Source organism: Bison bison, unplaced genomic scaffold, assembly GCF_000754665.1.
Source record: "Bison bison bison isolate TAMUID 2011002044 unplaced genomic scaffold, Bison_UMD1.0 scf7180017864141, whole genome shotgun sequence".
NCBI lineage: Eukaryota > Metazoa > Chordata > Mammalia > Artiodactyla > Bovidae > Bison > Bison bison.
In genome coordinates this window covers 6,851,741-6,869,772 of record NW_011494713.1, presented here as the reverse complement: position 1 = coordinate 6,869,772, position 18,032 = coordinate 6,851,741, and positions in this window count along the sequence as shown.

Genomic DNA, 18,032 nt, shown 5'->3' with positions numbered 1-18,032 from the left:
CCCTCAAGCTGGCACCAACTTCAGGTAAGTTCGTTTGTTTCTGGAATAAGCGATGCTTGAACAAAATTCACTAGCAAAAGTTTTAGAGTAACAGGGATCCAGAGGGCACATTCTGTTCTGTATGTCTTTTCCTTGTTGTTTACTGAGATAAGGCAGTGTGAGGGTTTCCCAAGTAGCTCAGCTGGTAAAGAATCCGCCTCCAATGCAATTCAATTGACCCCAGTTCAATTCCTGGGTTGAAAAGTTCTCCTGGAGAAGGGATTGGCTACACACTCCAGTATTTCTGGTTTTCCACAGTGGCTCAGGTGGTAAAGAATACACCTGTAATGCAGGAGATCTGGGTTTGATCCCTGGGTTGGGAGGATCCCCTGGAGAAGGGCATGGCAACCCACTCCGATATTCTTTCCTGGAGAATCCTCATGGACAAAGGAGCCTGGTGGGCTACAGTCCATGGGGTCACTGAGTCAGACATGACTGAGCACCTAAGCACAGCACATGCAGTGTGAAGTTGGCCTCATCTCCTACACATTTTTAAAGTATTTTTCATCCCATTGTATTCTAACCTATGACTATATCCAGATGAAGCATGGATTCAAAGCTAGACTAGGGATTATGAATTGTCTGTAAGAAAGTTTTTTTAAAAAATCTCCCTCCTTAAATGCTTCTGCATTTCTGTCTTTTATGCTACCAGATTTCTTTGTAGTATGTCTGAAAGGTTGACTGTGGACTTAGATCAAGTAAGCAGACTTTGGGGGGTGAAATTAAATTATGATTAATCACACATACAAAAAGATAGTGGATTTTTATTTGGGAGAGGGGGAGCCTTAGATTTATTTGAAGATTATTTTAGAACCATGATTTGGCTCTAGAAGCACTAATTGTATGTACTGTGACCTAACAGTTCCAAGTTTGTATGTCCAATTTTGTTCATTCTTTGATGCTTTTCTGTTTTTTTGTTTTTTTTTTTTTTATGAAATTGTGGTACAGACTACAAGTAACCTAATAGCTTTAGTGAGAAGGTGAGTAATTACTACCATTCTCATGATACATATTTCTTGTCCCACATCTTCAACCAAGATCGTACTTAGCCTTGCTCTGACCTTGATTTTAAGATTTATTAGAAAAGTTTTGGAAAATTTTAGGATATTGGGAAGCAAGTATTTTCTGGAACTGCTTCTATTTTTTGATACTTTAAGCATTATATCACTTATATGAAAAGGGAAAATAAATGAGCATGCACATTAAAGAAAAAAATACGTTTGCATTTTCTAAGGCTGAGATTTCTAAAATTACCAATGACATGTTGGAAAGCACCCTTTTTAAATTTTCCTTTTTCTCATTTGTCCACAGCGCAATGTTGGACCAAATGATTTAATTGATTTCTCTATGATAAAAGTGGCCTGTGGGGAGCAAACAGCTAGTTTTTAGTTTTTTTAGATATAATTCAAGAAAATTCAGATTTTATCATTTTGTTCTAAGTTCCTAATTTCTAACTCTGTTTTCATATGAATTATTTAATCTCTAAAATTTAGAGACAGCACTTCCATTTACATCTAATAATTTTATTCTCACAGCTTTATTCACCCACTTAAAATTTGCTTTTTAAAATAAGTTCACTTTGGTAGTGTTTTGTCCTGTCAAATGTAGTCATCTGTTAATGGTGCCTTTATTTTCGTCATTTGAAAACAAACTGCATTTCTGATGTCCCGAGTGCTTGCTAGTAAGCACAATGTCAATTTTTTTCTTTACTTAGACACATCAAACAGCAGCCCAGGAGCGTCAGTTGTTAGCAAAACTAGGTCTTTCCAAATGTATGGTCCAAACAGTGAAATAATTGTTTTTAGTATAAATTTGATGTCAATCAATTGACACTTCCTAGAGAAAGTAAGTAAAAAGATTTTTCTGTTCAAATTAGTTTAGTTTGAGTGCTAGGCATTTGGATGTTGTTATGCCTAATGTTTGAACACATACAATGTGTTCATTTTCCAATCGTCCATAACAGAGCAATAATGCAACGTGAGCAGTCTCTTCTTATTTGAAGTGTACGTTGGGAATGAAGATTTCAGAAGTTAGGAGTCCCTAACTCAAACCTGAAAAACCTGGTGTTAGTCTTGGGTGATTTCCAGTGACCCCGTGACCCCCTTCTTCCTGCCCCCTGTGTCGACTTGGAACTGGGAAGCCATTTTTGTTTTTGGAAGGGAAAAGAGACAGATATAATGAATGACTTTTATTGTGCAATATTTCAAACTCTCTTGAATGCATTCGAACGGGATGGAAACTGTTCTGCCCTATGTCACAGCCAAAACAAACAAAACATATTCCCTAAACCTGGATGTGTGTTTCTCTCAAACTGGCAGTAGTTAGAGCTAAACTCTCAAACAAGAATTTGGTTTGACAATTTTTAGCCCTTGTTCAACTAAATATGAGGGAAGGTCACAGCCAAAGCAAATACTGTGGGGAAAAATTAATACACATATTTACAGCTTGCAGGTGGCATTTGTTCTGAAACGTTAGATATTTGTCTTAAAGGATTGCATTTGTGGTAATACTTTGAAATGGACTACTTTTTTTTTTTTTTGCTAATATTTTAAAAATGAACTCCTCTTCGATAATAGTAACTCCCAATGTAAATAAATTCTGCAGAGGTCCCTGAAGAGTGATAAATGCTTGAATTTAAGTATTTAAACATTTAGAAAGGCCACTAAGAACCTGAGAATTCTAGGAATATCAGACCCAGCAAATATGCCATAAAACTCCCTTGATGATAGCCTTCTCTGGCCCCCAAAGAACCCACTCTAGTGAGTATCAATGACTCCTTTATGGCAATGCCTCTGACACTGTTTACTGGCTCCAACCACCCCCGTCCAGGTTGTTAAGTATTCCCACCCTTTGGATCTGTGGGAAGAATTACTCTGTACCATCTAGATAATTCATTTTGTAATGCACCATTGTGCTTCATGAGCCTAGCAAAATACATTTTTTATTAGTCACAATAGTAACTTTCAAATTTATGGTCACCTATGACCAACAGGCTCTTGGTTTGTGCCTTACCCAAGAAATACTGGAAACATAAATTGTTAAGCCAGGCAATCTGCCTCTCAAAATGGTAGCATGCAGACTTCAATCCACCTCTTAGGTCCTCCTTTCGAAATACAAAATTCTAACTTTCAGGGACCGCTTTGTTGAGCAATATCAGACATCTGCGTGAATGGAAATAAGCCATTGCATCGTGTCACTGGCCGTTAACTTTTCATTTAATAACACTACAGATAAAACACTGCCTGCACCTTGCATTTTAGTTAGGAACACGGCACATTACCACAAAGGTTTCTACTTCCCAAGCATAGCAAGGTCCAATTATATTCCTATTAAACTAGCATGACTGGCATGTTCTGGATGTATAAATCATTTTAAGGAATGGATGCCTAGTTTTTCGCAGTCTGTCTGGATGGTGGGAAATAAGAAGTCTTCCATGAGCCAGTAAGTGGATGTCACTGAGGTCCACAGCTCTCAGGCCGTCAAGGAGCAAACGTGAACGTGACATTCAAGATGGGAGGGCAAGGGGGTCAGAGTACAAGCTTCTTGGAAAAAAGCTGGCACTTGTTTTTCAGTTTTCGATATTGTTTTCCAAATTCTTAGTATTTAAACTTAAATGTGGTAGATAACATGAGTTTCTTGCATTGAGTAAGGTAGGAATAATTGAACACTCTGGTTTATCTACATTCTTCTCATTTATTTTAACCTGCGAGGGCATTGAAGTGAAAGTCACTCAGTTGTGTCCGACTCTGGGACCCTGTGGACTGTGCAGCCCACCAGGCTCCTCTGTCCATGGAATTCTCCAGGTAAGAATAAATACTGGACTGGGTTGCCATTCCTTTCTCCAGGGGATCTTTCTGACCCAGAGATCAAACTCGGGTCTCCTGCATTGCAGGCAGATTCTTTACTGTCTGAGCCACCAGGAAAGAGTTCCTTTTTTTACCTCAAATTTATTTTTAGATTTAAAACTAACATACCTCCCCCAAATAAATTGGAGCCTTTCAATCCCCAATGAGACTGCCTTTCCCCTCAGAGAGAAACAAACAACCCAACTTTCCTTTAAATAAATCACCCGGGCCCACCTACATATATACTCTTAATTTGTAATCTAGGCTTGGACTTTCCAGTTTTTTTGTCTTAACAAATCACATGATAGGAAAACATGCAAAACACCCTGCTATGGTATTGTCATGTATTCTCATGTCTCTGGAAATATATAATAAGACACACCATTGTTCCTATATTATAAACAAGACAAACAATAGGGGAGTGATTTTCTCTGCTTGGTGGCCAGCAACAATAAAGCCTGCAAGAGACTGGGGGCTCTTGGTGTATTTCACACCTAGGTGCCTAAGGAGAACAGGCCATAGGGCTGCTTGTTGGCTGTTCTTGTAAAAGTTTATTTGGAGGAGCCCTTGAGATCAGTAACTGTTGGCACATAACATTGAGTAGAGTTCCATGTGCTACACAATAGGTCCTTGTTAGTTATCCATTTTGAACATAGCAGTGTGTACATGACCTTCCCAAACTCCCTAACTATCCCATCCCCCTGGCAACCATAAGTTCGTTTTCTAAGTCTGTGAGTCTCTACTAGATGTCATATACCAATCTGAATGGGAGAGGGGTATGGGGGAGAATGGACACATGTTTATGTGTGACTGAATTCTTCTGCTGTTCACCTGAAACTACCACAACATTGTTAATTGGCTATGCATGCTTGCGTGCTTAAGTTGCTCCATTTGTATCCAGCTCTTTGCGACGCTGTGGACTGTAGCCCACCAGATTCCTCTGTCCATGGGATTCTCCAGGCAAGAATACTGGAGTGGGTTGCCATGCCCTCCTCCAGGGGATCTTCCAGACTCAAGGATTGAACCCCTGTCTCTTATGTCTCCTGCATTGGCAGGCGGGTTCTTTACCATACCCCCATACAAAATAAAAAGTTTAAAAAGTAGTTTAGCCAGTTTCAAAATAAATAACTGTTGGGGTTTTGAAGCCATCCAAAGTCTCTCATAAATAGAAGTAGCATCTATTTCCTTAAAACAAAGTGAATGATGAGTGTTGACTTACCCTTTCTTCTCTAATATAATTTGGGGGAGAGAGGGCAAGGGAGCAGGGAAGAAGTCAGAGGAAATACTGTTTAGGCTAGAAAGCAGGACCATGTCTACATTTAGATGCCAACACCCTGAACAAGCAGCGTTCTCTGCTCAGGCCCTGAAGGACATGCCCAGAGTCCTGCGACTGTCTTGTAAATGTCCGAATGGATTTGTAGCCTGCTTTCTCCAAGAGAGGAAAACCATTTTAGGCAAATCGCAAACACTTTGGAGGCGTGTGTCCTTTGACATTTCACTGCCTTCCCGATTCTCATCCTGCCACGGGCACAAGCAGAGAGCCGTTACCACCAGGCCAAAGCTGTAACAATATTAAGATGTTTTCCTCAACCTTGTCCCCAGAAAGATACTCCATTTCCAGAAGATTGTTCTCCCTGGGGCATTACATCATGAATTGATTCAGCTCTTGGAGGAAGAAATTGGACAAAATATAATAGATGACCTCCTGGGGAAACATACTTAGGTTGTTAAGTATTCCCACCAGAAAACTAAGAAACCGCTTATATTTGACTACTCTGTCCACATTTAACCTTTCACCTTATTGCAGCTGAGCCGGGTGGTTTTTTTGCTACAAAGGTTTTTGTTTTAGTAGGGGTCAGAGGGAACATTTCTCCTTTATTATTTTTTTTAAGGAATACAAATATTCTTTGTTTTTGCCATTACACAGGCTTCCTCAGCTTCATGAGTTGCCCCCCAGATCCTGGATCAGGTTAGGATGCAGCCACCACAGAAGGGTGTCCCCACTCAGTGGATAAGCATGGCCTCCCCATGGGCAGTGGGAAGGGGGACAGCTGGGGGCAAGGGGAGCTGCTTCATCTAGTTAATTTTCCATAAGGGCTTTTTGGCCTTTGGGGCATCATGCCAACACAGAAGAAAGCCACGCTTGTGAAACATTTGGGAGACATCACTTTGGTCCATCATGCAGATGGAGCAGTCCCTGGAAGCAGAATCTGCTGAACAAAAGGATCAAGTTTCCTCTTTCCTGGGAACCCGTTTCCCAAGCAGGATGCTAGTGATTGATGAAATAACTCCCATCCAATCAAGAGTGCAGTAAGAAATGTGAGAGCTGTGTTCCAAGTTTTCATGTTGGAGTAGAGAAACGGGTGGGTGGAACTGGCTGTATATACATTGGCTGACTTCAGACAAGGACAACTTGGAAGTGTGGTTAGAGTGGACGGAAGGACTGATGAACCAGAGGAATTGCTAATAAAGCAGCAAGGCTTTCATCACCCAGTGCCCAGCTGGTGACTGGAAGCTGATCAGTATCCAGAGCCTCGTTAACAGATTAGAGGACCATGGAGTGAGTTGGCAGTCTGAATTGGCAGGACAATTGACAACTAGATTGTCCGGGCCAACTTCCTTTTCTGAGGCAGAAGCATTCTAACCATGGCAGCAAACCTCAATTACTATCTTCTTCTCTCAACTTCTTGGTGGCTCAGTGGTAGGGAATTAGCCTGCCAGTACAAGAGATGCGAGTTCGATTCCTAGGTCAGGAAGATTCCCTGGAGGAGGAAATGGCAACCCATGCCAGTATTCTTACCTGGGAGATCCCATGGACAGAAGACCCTGGTGGGCTGCAGTCCACGGAGTCTCAAAGAGTCAGACACAGTTCAGTTCAGTCGTCCAGTCATGTCTGACTCTTTGTGACCCCATGGACTCCAGAATGCCAGGCCTCCCTGTCTATCACCAGCTCCCGGAGTTTACCCAAGCTCATGTCCATTGAGTCAGTGATGCCATCCAACCATCTCATCCTCTGTCGTCCCCTTCTCTTCTTGCCTTCAATCTTTCCCAGCATCAAGGTTTTCCAGTGAGTCAGTTCTTTGCATCAGGTGGCCAAAGTATTGGAGTTTCAGCTTCAACATCAATCCTTCCAATGAACACTCAGGACTGATCTCCTTTAGGATAGACTGGTTGGATCTCTTTGCAGTTCAAGGGACTCTGAAAAGTCTCCTCGAACACCACAGTTCAAAAGCATCTATTCTTGAGTGCTCAGCTTTCTTTATAGTCCAACTCTCACACACAACTGAGCACAACTGAGTGTTGAGCACTCTCACCTCTCCCATCAAAAGATGAGTACAGTCTCCCTAGGGTGCTGAAATCAACTCCTTTATTTCTTATCCCAATAAAATGCCTCTAGTGACCCCAACCAAGCCTCTGTCAGGCTCAGAGTGTTCAACTCTGCTTTTGAGGTGTGCATCTCAGGTGATTACAACAGCCTCTGTCGGACTGTAGGTCAAAGATGAGCATGGCAGAAGTTGGGTGAAAGAGGACATGTCTACTATTTTTGCATTTTTGTGTGACTCTATTATGATTTTATTTTTATTTATTTTTGCAATCAAGTACCAAATGCCACTGACTTTATTTTTGTTAATTTGTATTGGAGTATAGTTACTTTACAATTTCGTGTTAGTTTCTGTTGTATAGCCAAGTGACTTTGGTATATGTATACATACATCCCTTCTTTTTTGGATTTACTTCCCATTTAGGTCACCATAGAGCATTGAGTAGAGTTCCCTGTGCTATATAGTGGGTTCTTATTAGTTATCTATTTTATACATAGTATCAATAGTGTATATTTCTCAATCTCAATCTCTCAATTCCTCCCAACCTCCTTCCCCCATTAGTATCCATATATTTGTGCTCTGCTTTGTAAATAAGATCATCTATACCAAATTTTGTGGTACATATACACAATGGAATGTTGCTCAGGCATAAAAAATAAAATTGAGTCACTTATAGAGATGTGGATGAACCTAGAGACTGTCATACAGAGTGAAATGCCAGAAAGGAAAAAGCAAATATCCTAATTACCACATATATCTGAAATCTGGAATGGTCTATTGTGATTTTAAAAATAAAAAACTAAAGTGCTTAGAACAACAACAGAAGTCTCAGTGATTCTCAGCTACCCATCTGTAAAATGGGGATATCACTGGTACCTACTTTATATACTGCTGCTGTGAAAATCAGGTGATACAGATGTGGTGCCTCTTGTTTTCACCAGCCCAGCATCCTTCTGCACTTTGTTACAGAAGCGCATTTTCCTTCTTGGTACCGTTTATCTACAATGTAGTCACTGTGGTAGGTGTATTCTCATGCACCCTCGTTTTATGTGATCTCATCCTTATGCCTGTATTACAGACAAGGAAGCTGAGCCTTTAAGAGGTAACATGACTTGTTCAAGATGAGATAGCTGGTGCATGGCAGAGAATCAGGAGTCTGCCCTAAAGTCCATTTTCCTTTGATGAAAGTGCTGTAAGTAGAGAGGCAAAGATTTGGGGGGGTTGTGGCAAGAAGAGAATAAAATTATGCAGGGAAGATGAGGATTTTCTCTGTGTTAGACTTGCTGCTGTTCTCAGAAATGCCCTTGAGGGAGAGCTGCAGCTTCTGCCTCCTGATTTCAGGCAAAACAACCCATTTGTTCCATTTTCCTGGGGAATCTGCCTGCAATGCAGGAGACATGGGTTCAATCCCTGGGTCGGAAAGATCTCCTAGAGGAGGAAATAGCAACCCACTCCAGTATTCTGGCCTGGGAGAATCTATCCATGGGAGAATCCCATGGACAGAGGAGTTTGGCATGCTACAGTCCGTGGGGACATAAAGCATCGGACACGACTTAGTGACTAAGCATACACGCACACACAACCCCACTTTTAGTCTTGCTTCAATGTCCTTCCCAGTAACCTTGTCCTGCTTATCTTCAAAAGGAAATCAGCCCCATCAGTACATAAATCTCAAGCGCTGTACAGCTTCTCACACTCCTCACTCCTAGTTTGGATTTCTCTCTATCAAGTTATGGGGGCGGGGACTTCCCTGGTGGTCCAGTGGTTAAGACTCTGCTCTCCCCTTTCAGGGGTCTGGGTTTGATCCCTGGTCAGGGAACTAAGATCCCACTTGCTTTGAAGCCAAAAAGAAAGAAAATGTCTTGAACTGAATAAAAATGAAAATACAATATATCAACTTAAAAAATTATGGGAGTGTATGTGTGAAGAGTGAGATGGTTATGGTGTCATCCTGCTGAACACACTCACTTTTGCTAGCATTTTATATCATCTTATTCAAAACTATGGGGCTTCCCAGGTGGAACAAGTGGTAAAGAATCTGCCTGCCAATGCAGGAGATGCAAGAGACGTGGGTTTGATCTCTGGATGGGGACTATTGCCTGGAGAAGGAAATGGCAACCTGCTCCAGTATTCTTGCCTGGGAAATCCCATGGACAGAGGAGCCTGATGGGCTACAAAAAAGAGCTGGACATGACTGAGTGAGCACACACATTCAATACTATTAGCGTTGCTCTAGTGTTTTCCTCGGAGAAGGCAATGGCACCCCACTCCAGTACACTTGCCTGGAAAATCCCATGGATGGAGGAGCCTGGTAGGCTGCAGTCCATGGGGTCGCTAAGAGTCAGGCACGACTGAGCGACTTCATTTTCACTTTTCACTTTCATGCATTGGAGAAGGAAATGGCAACCCACTCCAGTGTTCTTGCCTGGAGAATCCCAGGGACGGGGGAGCCTGGTGGGCTGCCGTCTATGGGGTCACACAGAGTCGGACACGACTGAAGTGACTTAGCAGCAGCAGCAGTGTTTTCCTAGTCATGGAAATCAAATACAGAGATGTTTTCATCACAAAATGTATCCACCCGTGGTTTTGCAGCAAGGGGTCAGGTGTACATGTTAGCCAAGGACTGGGGAAGCTGGCCAGGATAGTCTCACTAGTGTCTGGCAAAAGAAGAGAGTATCCATCAGGGATTCTTTTCCATCCTAAATCCAGTTCTGGAGGTATTTTGAGCTAGGCACCTGTCCATCTTGTCAAACACCTCAACTTGGGGAACAAAATCCATCAGAGCTATGGTCAGCTGTTGCAATATCCATCTGGAGGTCCAGCGGGTAGAACTGGCTCAGGTGCTGATAAGGGCTTGGGGCAGCCAATGCCAAAAGAAATGTTTATTAAATGATAATTAATGATCAAACAGAGAGTCCAGCATAAGTTTAGTGGGCGTGCTAGCTTTAAGTTGAGAGGCTGAGTAAGGTTAAGGAATCCCTCCAGCTTCTCGTTCTAGCTCAGACAGGTTGACGAGACAGGCTGGGACCTGGGACACTTCCCTGCAATACTGCAATGCTTGCACCTGGATACACCTCTCCTCCCATGACAAAATAAAATAAACTTTATTGGATGAAAAATAACCTCACACAAGCACAGTTAGGACAAATTCTGGACCAAAAGATACAAAGAGACCAAAAAAAAAAAAAAAAAAAACCCAACTGCCGTTTTTGAATAGCATAGCATAAAGCAAAAGTAGGGGGTTTGAAAAAAAAGCCAGGTACTACACACATCACCACCTCATTCAGTTCAGTTCAGTCACTCAGTCATGTCTGACTTTTTGCGACCCCATGGACTGCAGCACGCCAGGCCTCCCTGTCCATTACCAACTCCCAGAGATTACTCAAATTCATGTCCACAGAGTTGGTGATTCCATCCAACCATCTCATCCTCTGTCATCCCCTTCTCCTCCCACCTTCAATCTTTTTCAACATCAGGGTCTTTTCAAATGAATCAGCTCTTCGCATCAGGTGGCCAAAGTATTGGAGTTTCAGCTTCATCATCAGTCCTTCCAATGAATATTCAGGACTGATTGCTTTTAGGATGGACTGGTTCAATCTCCTTGCTGTCCAAGGGACTTTCAAGAGTCTTCTCCAATACCACAGTTCAAAAGCATCAATTATTTGGTGCTCAGCTGTCTTTATAGTCCAACTCTCACATCATACATGACTACTGGAAAAACCATAGCTTTGACTAGATGGACCTTTGTTGGCAAAGTAATGTCACTGCTTTTGAATATGCTGTCTAGGTTGGTCATAACTTTTCTTCCAAGGAGCAAGTGTCTTTTAATTTCATGGCTGCAGTCACCATCTGCAGTGATTTTGGAGCCCAAAAAAATAAAGTCAGCCACTGTTTTCACTGTTTCCCCATCTGTTTGCCATGAAGTGATGGGACCAGATGGCATGATCTTAGTTTCTGAATGTTGAGCGTTAAGCCAACTTTTTCACTCTCTTTCACTTTCATCAAGAGGCTCTTTAGTTCTTCCTCACTTTCTGCCATAAGGGTGGTATCGTTTGCATATCAGGAGTTATTGATATTTCTTCTGGCAATCTTGATTCCAGCTTGTGCTTCATCCAGTCCAGCATTTCTCATGATGTACTCTGCATATAAGTTAAATAAGCAGGGTGACACTATACAACCTTGACATACTCCTTTCCCAATTTGGAACCAATCTGTTGTTCCATGTCCAGTTCTAACTGTTGCTTCCTGACCTGCATACATATTTCTCAGGAGCCAGGTCAGGAGGTCTGGTATTCCCATCTCTTTCAGAATTTTCCACAGTTTGTTGTGATCCTCACAGTCAAAGGCTTTGGCATAGTCAATAAAGCAGAAGTAGATCTTTTTCTGGAACTCTCTTGCTTTTTCCATGATCTAGCGGATGTTGGCAATTTGATCTCTGGTTCCTCTGCCTTTTCTAAATCTAGCTTGAACATCTGGAAGTTCACAGTTCACATACTGCTGAAGCCTGGCTTGGAGAATTTTGAGTATTACTTTGCTAGCATGTGAGATGAGTGCAATTGTGTGATAGTTTGAGTATTCTTTGGCATTGCCTTTCTTTGAGATTGGAATGAAAACTGACCTTTTCCAGTCCTGTGGCCACTGCTGAGTTTTCCAAATTTGCTGGCATATTGAGTGCAGCACTTTCACAGCAGGTGCCAAAACACCTAAGTCACCCCTCCAATCCCTGGACACATTCCTATCAATCAAGAGCTGTCGATTTGTTCTATCATTCCCCAGGCACACAGAGCTGATGGGTCTGGCACAATCCTCTTACGCCTTAACATAGAAAACAATAAGGATGACACAATCCATTGAGGTAATGTACTGTCTAGAGATTATTAGTTCTGAGGGATTCTGACTGGACCCTTCTGGTACCAGCATTAATTCTACTTAAAATCTGTGCTTTAATCAGCAGTCCTGGCTCTTGGTCATATTAAAAATTCAATAGGTAAAGAATCTTAATTCAGACCATGCACTTTAATAGATAAAGAACACCAAGTACCTTGGAACCACTGGTAAGCCATGTTTGCCCAAGTTGAAAAAGAGCATCTGGAAATATTTGGGGTCTCTGCCAAAAGAGCTTAGAAATGGGGAAGTGCTTCTCTTGAGAAGTGGAGAACTCAGACTCCAGAGTCAGTCTGACCTGGATTCAGACGTGAGCTCTGTGCGACCCTGAGCAAGTTCATTTCAAATTCATTGTCTGAAATAACGGCAATGTCTACCGTTTAAGAGTTTGTGAGACAATGTAAATAAAACACCTCCTATAGACCCTGGCCCTTAAAAAATTCTCAAAAATGGTGACATTATAACCATAAAATTGAACAAAGCAAACTCCAGTTTTTTTCTGTTTTCTTTTTCTCTGCTCCCTTTTTTCTTGCTTCCTGTTTTTTCCCTCATTCTTCCCACACCTCCCTCATTCCTCCTCCCTCCACCACCCCAGCCCTTTTCTGGATGATCTGAAGGAAGACATTAATTATTAAAGAACATCCAGTCTTTGGCATTCCATGTAGAAGAAATCAATGATTTGGGGAACCCTAAAGAGAATCACTGATTTTATAAAGGCTTAATAAAGAGTCAACAATCGAACACAAGCTTTTTCCCCTCTGAATCATTACATTCTGTTGTTCCTGAACATCTGTGCCGAGGGGAGGTCTGCCTTCACTTGGGCCTCCTTGAAACCCTGCTTCTTGGGCTGTAGTTATGTGTCTGTTTATGCCTCATTTGGAACACAGGCCATCATTCCAGGATTCTCTTTCTGGAGCTGCCACTAACTATGTGGGTGAATTATTTTCCAACTTTGAACTTCAGTTTTTCAAATGGAGCAAGTCAGGCAAGACTTGATATAATTGATGAAAGTCGATGAAAATACCACTCAGGTTTAATACTTAATCGTATACTCTTATGGCGTTTCCTGTGTATCCATCTCGACTTGACAGCCAGCTCTTCATACAGGGGGATGGTATCCTACTCCATAGGAAAAAGAATAAAATTCAGAAGTGGAAGCCCTAGGTTCAAGTCCCAGCTCTGTAACCTGCCAGCTCATGTGACCGTGGGTGAGTCGTTACATCTCTGCCTGCTGTGCTTTCCACTACTATGAAACTGGCCAATATACCCAAACTACAGGGTTATTGTGAGAACCTGGAAGATAAGCATTAACACAGCACTTGGTTAATTTAAAAAGCATGTTCATTATTGTTTATTGTGTTCTTAAAGTTTTTATTGAATGCCATCTGTATTTTTTAAAATTAAAAAAATTAATACTTTATTTTTAAAATTAAAAAAAAATTGGCTTTTTTTTTTGGCTGTATTGTGTCTTCATTGCTGCACATGGGCTTTCTCTATTTGTAGTGGGAGGACTTCTCACTGTGGTGGCTTCTCTTGTTGTGGAGCACAGACTCTAGGGCAGCTGGGCTCAGGAGTTGTGGTGCATGAGCTTTGTTGCTCTGAGGCATGCGGGATCCTCCCGGGCCAGGGAACGAGCCCATGTCCCCACTGGCAGGCAGATTCTTAAGCACTGGACCACCAGGAAAGTTCCAGAATGCTGTCTTTTAAGAACAAAGCTAAGACTTTTGCTATTACCCATTTTAAACTCACTGAAGAAAAGAATTGTTGGTATATAATTAAAACTGATTCCATTTCCAATGCAACATTGTAAACACACCAAAAAAGAAAAATGCTTTCAAAACCAGTAAAATCTTTGAGTAATGTTATGAAATAATACTGAAGTGAATACTCTCTAGGTGCCTTCAGATTTATGTGGTAAGAATAAATATCAAAATTAAACCTGAAATGAAACACTAATTCTCTCAGTGGGATTAATTCTGTTAGGCTGTCTTTGCAAAGTACACAGTTCTTCTGAAATTTGCATAGATAAATTTGAAGTTATTTTCTAATTATAGAAATAATATTGTTGAAGATGGTATAAATGCAAAACTAGCTGTATTAGAGTTCTCTAGAAAAACACAAGTAATGGGATATTGGTGTCAGACCCTTTGTGACCCCATGGACTGCAGCACACCAGGCTCCTCTGTCCTCCACTAGCTCCCAGAATTTGCTCGGATTCATGTGCATCGAGTTGGTGATGCTGTCTAACCATTTCATACTCTGCTGCCCCCTTCTCCTTTTGCCTTCAGACTTTCCAAGAAGCAGGGTCTTTTCCAATGAGTTGGCTCTTCACATTAGGTGGCCAAAATATTGGAGTTTCTGCTTCAGCTGAAGGTGCTCAGCCTTCTTCTATGGTCTAACTCTCACATCCATAAAATAGGCTATATATATATATATGATATGATATTATAATCATATGTATATGTGCATAAACATATAATATATATGTATAAAGAGATTTATTATAAGAAATTGGCTAATGCATTTATGGATACCCTAATCCATGAGAAATCCCACGATCTGCAGTTGTCAAGTTGGAGACCCACGACAGCCAATGGTGTAATTCCAATTTGAGTCTGTGTCTGTAGACAGGAGAAAAACAATGTCCCACTTTGAAAACAGAGAGGCTCCCTCCCACCAGCCCAGTTGTCCTATTCAGGTCTTTACCTGATCGGACAAGGCCCACCCATATCAAAGCAGGCAAACTCCTTTACTCAGCCAATTCAGATATCACTCTCATCCATTGACTAAATATTTGACTAAATATTTGGACACATAAAATCAACAATCACATTAGTATTATAGAATATTTGAGAAACGCAGGAAAGAAGGAAAAAAAAAAAGCAAGTCGACTCCAAATTCATTGTTAAGAGTTTTGACATCTTTATTTCCAACCTTTTTTAAAATAAAGTTTAGCTTTAAAAAAAAAATTCTGTTTTGGTTTTCTGGCCACAAGGCATATGGGATCTTAGCTTCCTGATCAGAGATTGAGATTGAACCTGCACCCCTTACACTGGAAGGCAAAATCTTAACCACTGAACAGCCGGGGAAGTCCCTCTTTTTTTTTTTTTTAAATGAACCACAGATTAATTTTTTAAATCACCTGTTCTGACTAGAGAGGTCATGCTGTCTTTTTTCTGATTTACTTAGGAAATTACCTAAAATTGTGCCTCTAATTTTGCACTTACATAGAAATTATTACTAGAAAAACTGCCTTGCAAATATAAAAGACACCATTATTATAAGCAAATAAAAGGAGCATGGCCTACCACAATACGTCTCACCCCAAGGAGTGAGAAGTTGGCAATTAAGGGGGCAGGTCTAGGGTGGGGAGAGGTGTTAGCAATTCCTGAAAGACATCAGGGAATTCCATCCACCCTCTCCAAGCCAAGACCCACTAGGGGAAACATCTCCAGATATCCAGCCTATTGCTGTTTCCCCAATCCAGCACTGAGGGTGTTAATAGCCCATCTCACATTCCCTGTGTCCCAAGGCTGAGAGGTGTGAGCAACTAGGGAAACCCCCAATAAATTAGGGGTGGCAGCCCCTCTGAGGAGGGAGTGGTGGCTTGTGGTGGCTTGTTCAGCATTTTAAGCCTTTTAGCTGGTGTCTGTTATCAGAGATTGATTTATTGGATATTCGTGCAGCAGGCAGGGGGATTTGAAATATAACATAAGCGCTTCCGGAGATGTCAGTACTCTGACGTTAGTGGTCTGAACAAGGATGTAATTCATATCTGCAGGTGCTTACTCTAGTATCAAATACTTCAATAACATCATGCCTGTGGAATCCAATGGTCCCCAGGGCCCTATTTGTATTCTGATACGCCCACGTCTTTTCCTATGTGTGTTTTCCTTTCTTAAGGAGCTCTCATTTCCTTCAATAGGATATGTTTTATTTCATCCCTTTTCCTGCATTTACTCATATTAATGTCACCGCATTCACTGGTAATAGTCAAGCTTGGAAATAGCCCGCATAGCCACGTAAATACTAGCCTGAAACACACCGCCTGCCATGCATTATGAAGAAAGCAGGGAATGGAATCCAGTGGAAGTAACAGTTTCTTTTGGAGTTCTTACTAAATGTTACCCAGTGAGAGAACACTGGAGGGAACAGGTCCAGAGAACATGGGGCCTCTTCTGACAGGGTGGGGCGCCAGAAAATTTAAGGTTTGGGATACTTCGTTTCCAGCAAGGAAGTTCTTGGTTGAGGCATAGAAGCAAAGCATAGTCAAAACATTGCTTTGGGTTTTTAATTTCTTTTATTTTTCTGACTGGGCTTCTGTGGTGGCTCAACAATAAAGAACCCATCTGCCACTGCAGGAGACGTAGGTTTGATCCCTGGGTTGGGAAGATCCCCTGGAGAAGGAAACCCACTTCAGTATTGCAACCCACTTCAGTATTCTTGCCTGGGAAATCCCATAGACTACAGAGCCTGGTGGGCTACAGTCCATGGGGTTGCAAAAGAGTAAGACATGACTTAGCAACTAAACAACAAATGAATGTAGGGGATAGGGGCTCTTGTCTCACTATTAGGAACAGAGTCTTTAGAGGGAAGACAGGCAACGGCAGCCATTCAGAGGCATGGGCTGTTGTAGGTCAACAAAAACAATACGTAGTGTTATGTTGTATATTTGCTATATTATATATACATGTGAGTGTGTGTGTGTCCTATAAGAAGATACAGGCTTTGATCCCCGGGGTTTGTTGTGGGTGGCCAGCTTCCCATTTGAGGGTGATAGTTTGGAAATTTGTTTTTGTTTTTTTGCATGAACTGCTGGGGTGTCAATTCAAGTACGTATGTGCTCAGTTGCTAAGTTGTGTCCGACTCTGTGCAACCCTATGGACTGTTGCCCGCCAGGCTCCTCTCTGTCAGTGGGATTCTCTAGGCAAGAATACTGGAGGGGGTTACCATGCCCTCCTCCATGGGATCTTCCTGACCCAGGGATCGAACATGCGTCTCTTGCGTGACAGACAGTTACTTTACTGCTGACTCACATGCACTTGAACCCCGCCAGAATTAGTCCTGGGATCTTGGAAACTTTGGGAACAAGTATTTAAAAAGAAAAAGTCCTGAAGAATTTTAGGACAAATACTTCTTGGTTGCAAGAAGCCCGGCTCAGTGGAACCTTGGTTTTACAAACTTCAAAGATCCTTTCTTTCTTGAAAAGGCTAGTTTGCAAATGAATTAGAGTGTCTCAGGCGAATAAACTGTTCTGCTGCTGCTGCTGCTGCTAAGTCACTTCAGTCGTGTCCGACTCTGTGCGATCCCAGAGATGGCAGCCCACCAGGCTCCGCCATCCCTGGGATTCTTCAGGCAAGAACACGTTCTGCAGAGTCATGTAAAAGGATGTCACTGTGGGCAGAGTTGGACTTCCTCAGATTATTTTCTTATTTAGGATATATTTCCCCCTCTATATGGATTTTGATAGTCCTCAGCTAATAAAAATGATGGTTGGTTCTCGATAAAGCCATTCCTAGGTCAGGAGATCAGGGGTAAGCCCCAGGTGATGCTGATGAAGGGACCCTAAGAAGAGACCAGACTAGGTGCTTAAAACTCAACATATGAAGGCCCATAGGAATGTCATTCCAAGATAAGTAAACCAGCCTGGCACAACGTGCTGACAGTGGATTGCTGGACTCTGATGGATGGAAAAGGAAGAGGGGGCTGGCATTGGGGTGCAGAGGAGATGGGATACTGAAGACATGAGTTTCCATGGAGAGAGGGGATGCTAGAGGTTCGTCTAGCTCCAGTGGTGGGGGAGGGTTCAAGAGGAGGTGGGACCATGAGGCCTCCCACCAGAGGACAGGAGATAGGGGTAGGGGAGAGCAATGACCTAATTAGATTAGGGAGTAGTGAGGGAATTGAAAGAGAAACCTTGTCCAGGGGTGATGTTTCTACT